General features: G+C 40.2%; 1 long non-coding RNA gene across 2 annotated transcripts in view; it reads left to right on the top strand.

The window, feature by feature from the left end:
- The first annotated feature begins 800 nt into the window (after positions 1 to 800).
- The window catches only part of LOC118934487 (uncharacterized), a 63,459-nt gene continuing 57,083 nt past the window's right edge, over positions 801 to 7,176 (top strand). Inside the window, exon 1 of one of the 2 annotated variants that reach the window (XR_005033488.2) lies at positions 801 to 1,069. This is a non-coding gene — a long non-coding RNA (uncharacterized LOC118934487). The remainder of the gene's footprint in view (positions 1,070 to 7,176) is intronic. The other variant, XR_008995065.1, reaches the window with a different exon arrangement.

Below are 7,176 nucleotides of genomic sequence, written 5' to 3'. Positions count from 1 at the left end.
ATTATATATTCACTATTTTCCCCACATACTGAAATTTTAAAGATGAAAACATTTTAATGTCAAACTTATAAAATTTCTAAGAGAATATTTATTTTAGCTATTTTTTTTCAAAGTAGTATCTGTTAGCTCTTCCTTGCAATGTCCAAGAGTTTGAATTGAAATGTAGCCACACCAGTGCCTGATTCCCTTCTTTCCAATAAATCTAGATATGGCGTCTAATAAATTACTTTGTCTATTTAAAAAAGCCACATACAAAACGGCAACCACTATTTAGTGTTTCAATTAACCTCCCCGCTCATTATAGTTCAGATTTCATAGAATTTTCATATTTTGCCATCTAACAAAAATATTAATAATCTATTTAATATGAATACATATTTCACAGAAACTGCACCTCTTAAACCTAGACTTTCTTGTCCTCCTCTTCTAACTTAACATTTTAAAGATAATAATCCTTTCTAAAACTTCAGCTGAACCTCACAACTCAAAATTACCAACCCCGCTAGTCACGTAGGCCTGTATATCTTACGATCATACACATTTTTAAGTACTTTAAAAGCCCTATACCTTTTTCCTTCATCGGTAAGACTTAAGCTCTGAGGACAGGAATGAGGGGCCAAGGATAGTGTGAAATCTGAGGGAAGAGGTGGGACGGAATGATAAGAAGAGTTCGGAGCACGACGAAAGAACTAGGAGGTTAGTGGGGTGACGAAAACCGTTAGGCGCTGGGCTGGAAGAGGGTGCACGCGACTAACTCAAGGGGGAAGGGCGGATCTCCTGCCCTCGAGCCCGCCAACGCCCCCAAGCGACCGCAACCCGACCTAACCGCCTCTTCCAGAAGGAGCCATTTTGGCGCTGGTCCAGCCCCGGCCCCCGGGCACAGAGGTCTCCACCCCCACCCCCGGCCCGTCGCTCACCGAAACAGGAAGTGGGGCTGCAAACCTGGGAACCCGGCGGACCGCCGCTACGAGCTAGGACCGCACTCCGAGCTCCCTCCCATCAAACCCGTCCAGCTGTCCCGGGCTGTCGCCTCCCGAGAAGAGTGGTGGGACCTTGTCGAATATGGAGAGTATCCTTTCCCGTCTGAAAGCTGCTGCTGGGGCTTAGGGAAGCGGGGGCAGGGGCTCGGGCCGTGGGAGGCGCCTGGTAGTGACCTTTCAGGTCTAGTTGTGGAGGGGTGAGGGCACTGACGCCGATTGGTAGGCGAGGGCAGCTTGTTTTGTTTTGTTTGTTGTTTGCCTGGGAGCCGCCGCCATCCTAGAATCGGGACGTGGGGGCTGCTTTGGCAAGAGTCGGAGGAGTTACGGTACCGTTTAGAGAAGACTCTAAACGCGAACTCTCCCTTGTGGAGGGCTGCTGTCACCTGTCCTCAGTTAATGGAGCTTACTTCTTAGAAATCGAGGGAAAGTGGTGCAGAAACAGGCAGCAGGAGTTGGACAGAGATTTGGGGCGGAGATATAGATTCTGAAGGTATAGGGAGGGCAAATAGCTTTTGTGGAACTTTTTCCTTTTTCTGGATGGACATGACTGTTAATGAGGTAAAGTGCTTAATACCAGCCCTCCAAAGTGCTTGTTTGTTAAGAATCTTACTTGACACACATGGAGACTCAGAATTCCCTAAAGCTATAAAAATTAATCACGTGTTTATTCAAGTTTGCACACGGGTTACTAATTAAGCAGTGAGGTCGGAGTTAGGACCCAAGCTCTGTGAGACTCTGAATTAAAGAAGGATGAAATTGTTCTTCACAACTGAAATACTATCACATGATTTCCGTGTGTCTCTAATTTCTTCTCTTTCCAGGAGTTGGCATTGTAGAAAATAAGAGTAGCTTGGTATCTTGCCATTGAATGAAACTTGGCAAAATGACAAAATGTGGGTAATAGTAATTGTTTGATTGCGCATATTAAAGCTCTTTGTCCTTCATTAGTTTTTTTTTTTTTTTTTTTTTTTTAAATAATTATTTTTTATTGAAGGGTAGTTGACACACAGTATTACATTACATGAGTTTCAAGTGTACAACACAGTGGTAGAACATTTATATACATAATTCTAGGTTCCAGCTATCACCCTACCAAGCTGTTACAATATCTTGACTATATTCCTTATGCTATACATTACATCCTGGTTACTAATTTATTTTACCATTGGAAGTCTGTCCTTTTTTTTTTTTTTTTTTTTTGTGAGGGCATCTCTCATATTTATTGATCAAATGGTTGTTAACGACAATAAAATTCTGTATAGGGGAGTCAATGCTCAATGCACAATCATTATTCCACCCCAAGCCTAATTTTTGTCAGTCTCCAATCTTCTGAGGCATAACAAACAAGTTTTTACATGGAGAACAAATTCTTACATAATGAATAAGTTACATAGTGAACAGTACAAGGGCAGTCATCACAGAAACTTTCGGTTTTGCTCATGCATTATGAACTATAAACAGTCAGTTCAAATATGAATACTCATTTGGTTTTTATACTTGATTTATATGTGGATACCACATTTCTCTCTTTATTATTATTATTTTTAATAAAATGCTGAAGTGGTAGGTAGATACAAGATAAAGGTAGAATACATAGTTTAGTGTTGTAAGAGAGCACATGTAGATGATCAGGTGTGTGCCTGTAGACTATGTGTTAATCCAAGCTAGACCAGGGCAATAAAACATCCACGTATGCAGAAGATTTCTCTCAGAACGGGGGGGTGAGGTTCTAAGCCTCACCTCTGTTGATCCCCAATTTCTCACCTGATGACCCCCCTGCGACTGTGCCTGTCTTAGGTTGTTCCTCCCTTGAGGAATCTTACCCGTCTCTGGCTAACCAGTCATCTTCCGGGGCCATACAGGGAAATGTGAAGTTGGTAAGTGAGAGAGAAGCCTTATTGTTTGAAAAAGTTAGCTTTTTACTTCTTTGCATATTTATGCCCTGTGGCTTCTATGCCCAGCATTTGTCTTGAGTTATCTTTACCACTTGGAAGAATTATGATACTCGGTAAATTTGATATGAGGCACGAATTCTATTTAAGGGTTGTAATTAGGAAGGAAGAAGAAAAGCTATAGAAGTAGCAGGCGGAAGAAAACATGGGAAGATTGATTATTTCTTTGACATATCTTCTTGTAGAGTAACTTCAGCATGTATAGGTTTTAAGCTACTACTTAAATTGCACACACACATTAACATAATAGGAGTATAGTTACATAACCAAGGCATATCTGTAATTACCAGCCATCTGCAGTGAAACCAAGAAAACCAGTTAGGCACCTTAGGCATTTGTGAAAACTTATCTATGATATGGTGGATATTGTCCAAATGAACTTGAACAGTCTGAGAGAAATCAGACAAATTAAAACAACCCATTCCTGGGGACTGTTCACATGCCATATGTTCTTTTAACAATAAATAGTTTGTAGTTGTAAGACTTTGGAGCGCTACAATTTGCACTTCTCCAAATTCTTGGTTGAGTTCCAACAGTATAGATCCAGTCCAATTTTGTTGTTTTACTGTATGCACAGGCCAGCTTAGATATCTCCTTCCTCATTCCCATGGCAAGTCCAGGAACTGGTGGGATGAGTGCATCTACAGCTGTAGCAGTGCGTGGATCTTTGTTGGGGTTTTTTGATGATCATCTTCTGGCATGAGTCTTCCAGAGAGTGCAGATGTTGGAAGTTCTTTTTCATATCGTATCTTAGTTCATTTTCGGGGTAGCCGAATTAGGCTTTGATCCTCTGTGTAAACACAAACAGACCCTTTGCCTACACTTTTATATGCCCTTTATACCCTTGTGTAGAACTCGTTGGAGGTTACCACACAGGAACTGCCCTTTTTTTTTTTTTTTTTTTTTGCTATCACTAATCTACACTTACATGACGAATATTATGTTTACTAGGCTCTCCCCTATACCAGGTCTCCCCTATAAACCCCTTTACAGTCACTGTCCATCAGCATAGCAAAATGTTGTAGAATCACTACTTGCCTTCTCTGTGTTGTACAGCCCTCCCTTTTCTCCTACCCCCCCATGCATGTTAATCTTAATACCCCCCTACTTCTCCCCCCCTTATCCCTCCCTACCCACCCATCCTCCCCAGTCCCTTTCCCTTTGGTACCTGTTAGTCCATTCTTGAGTTCTGTGATTCTGCTGCTGTTTTGTTCCTTCAGTTTTTCCTTTGTTCTTATATTCCACAGATAAGTGAAATCATTTGGTATTTCTCTTTCTCCGCTTGGCTTGTTTCACTGAGCATAATACCCTCCAGCTCCATCCATGTTGCTGCAAATGATTGGATTTGCCCTTTTCTTATAGCTGAGTAGTATTCCATTGTGTATATGTACCACATCTTCTTTATCCATTCATCTATTGATGGACATTTAGGTTGCTTCCAATTCTTGGCTATTGTAAATAGTGCTGCAATAAACATAGGGGTGCATCTGTCTTTCTCAAACTTGATTGCTGCATTCTTAGGGTAAATTCCTAGGAGTGGAATTCCTGGGTCAAATGGTAAGTCTGTTTTGAGCATTTTGATGTACCTCCATACTGCTTTCCACAATGGTTGAACTAACTTACATTCCCACCAGCAGTGTAGGAGGGTTCCCCTTTCTCCACAGCCTCGCCAACATTTGTTGTTGTTTGTCTTTTGGATGGCAGCCATCCTTACTGGTGTGAGGTGATACCTCATTGTAGTTTTAATTTGCATTTCTCTGATAATTAGCGATGTGGAGCATCTTTTCATGTGTCTGTTGGCCATCTGTATTTCTTTTTTGGAGAACTGTCTGTTCAGTTCCTCTGCCCATTTTTTAATTGGGTTATTTGTTTTTTGTTTGTTGAGGCGTGAGAGCTCCTTATATATTCTGGACGTCAAGCCTTTATCGGATGTGTCATTTTCAAATATATTCTCCCATACTGTAGGGATCCTTCTTGTTCTATTGATGGTGTCTTTTGCTGTACAGAAGCTTTTCAGCTTAATATAGTCCCACTTACTCATTTTTGCTGTTGTTTTCCTTGCCCGGGGAGATATGTTCAAGAAGAGGTCACTCATGTTTATGTCTAAGAGGTTTTCGCCTATGTTTTCTTCCAAGAGTTTAATGGTTTCATGGCTTACATTCAGGTCTTTGATCCATTTTGAGTTTACTTTTGTATATGGGGTTAGACAATGGTCCAGTTTCATTCTCCTACATGTAGCTGTCCAGTTTTGCCAGCACCACCTGTTGAAGAGACTGTCATTTCGCCATTGTATGTCCATGGCTCCTTTATCAAATATTAATTGACCATATATGTCTGGGTTAATGTCTGGATTCTCTAGTCTGTTCCATTGGTCTGTGGCTCTGCTCTTGTGCCAGTACCAAATTGTCTTGATTACTATGGCTTTATAGTAGAGCTTGAAGTTGGGGAGTGAGATCCCCCCTACTTTATTCTTCTTTCTCAGGATTGCTTTGGCTATTCGGGGTCTTTGGTGTTTCCATATGAATTTTTGAATTGTTTGTTCCAGTTCATTGAAGAATGTTGCTGGTAGTTTCATAGGGATTGCATCAAATCTGTATATTGCTTTGGGCAGGATGGCCATTTTAACGATATTAATTCTTCCTAGCCACGAGCATGGGATGAGTTTCCATCTGTTAGTGTCCCCTTTAATTTCTCTTAAGAGTGACTTGTAGTTTTCAGAGTATAAGTCTTTCACTTCTTTGGTTAGGTTTATTCCTAGGTATTTTATTTTTTTTGATGCAATTGTGAATGGAGTTGTTTTCCTGATTTCTCTTTCTGTTGGTTCATTGTTAGTATACAGGAAAGCCACAGATTTCTGTGTGTTGATTTTGTATCCTGCAACTTTGCTGTATTCCGATATCAGTTCTAGTAGTTTTGGGGTGGAGTCTTTAGGGTTTTTTATGTACAGTATCATGTCATCTGCAAATAGTGACAGTTTAACTTCTTCTTTACCAATCTGGATTCCTTGTATTTCTTTATTTTGTCTGATTGCCGTGGCTAGGACCTCCAGTACTATGTTAAATAACAGTGGAGAGAGTGGGCATCCCTGTCTAGTTCCCGATCTCAGAGGAAATGCTTTCAGCTTCTCGCTGTTCAATATAATGTTGGCTGTGGGTTTCTCATAGATGGCCTTTATTATGTTGAGGTACTTGCCCTCTATTCCCATTTTGCTGTGAGTTTTTAACATGAATGGATGTTGAACTTTGTCAAATGCTTTTTCAGCATCTATGGAGATGATCATGTGGTTTTTGTCTTTCTTTTTGTTGATCTGGTGGATGATGTTGATGGACTTTCGAATGTTGTACCATCCTTGCATCCCTGGGATGAATCCCACTTGGTCATGGTGTATGATCCTTTTGATGTATTTTTGAATTCGGTTTGCTAATATTTTGTTGAGTATTTTTGCATCTACGTTCATCAGGGATATTGGTCTGTAGTTTTCTTTTTTGGTGGGGTCTTTGCCTGGTTTTGGTATTAGGGTGATGTTAGCTTCATAGAATGAGTTTGGGAGTATCCCCTCCTCCTCTATTTTTTGGAAAACTTTAAGGAGAATGGGTATTATGTCTTCCCTGTATGTCTGATAAAATTCCGAGGTAAATCCATCTGGCCCGGGGGTTTTGTTCTTTGGTATTTTTTGATTACCTCTTCAATTTCGTTGCTGGTAATTGGTCTGTTTAGATTTTCTGTTTCTTCCTGGGTCAATCTTGGAAGGTTATATTTTTCTAGGAAGTTGTCCATTTCTCCTAGGTTTCCCAGCTTGTTAGCATATAGGTTTTCATAGTATTCTCCAATAATTCTTTGCATTTCTGTGGGGTCCGTCGTGATTTTTCCTTTCTCGTTTCTGATACTGTTGATTTGTGTTGATTCTCTTTTCTTCTTAATAAGTCTGGCTAGAGGCTTATCTATTTTGTTTATTTTCTCGAAGAACCAGCTCTTGGTTTCATTGATTTTTGCTATTGTTTTATTCTTCTCAATTTTATTTATTTCTTCTCTGATCTTTATTATGTCCCTCCTTCTGCTGACCTTAGGCCTCATCTGTTCTTCTTTTTCCAATTTCGATAATTGTGACATTAGACCATTCATTTGGGATTGCTCTTCCTTTTTTAAATATGCTTGGATTGCTATATACTTTCCTCTTAAGACTGCTTTTGCTGTGTCCCACAGAAGTTGGGGCTTAGTGTTGTTGTTGTCATTTGTTTCCATAT

Source organism: Manis pentadactyla, chromosome X (assembly GCF_030020395.1).
Source record: "Manis pentadactyla isolate mManPen7 chromosome X, mManPen7.hap1, whole genome shotgun sequence".
Classification (NCBI taxonomy): domain Eukaryota; kingdom Metazoa; phylum Chordata; class Mammalia; order Pholidota; family Manidae; genus Manis; species Manis pentadactyla.
This window is presented reverse-complemented; position numbering and strand designations above follow the sequence as displayed.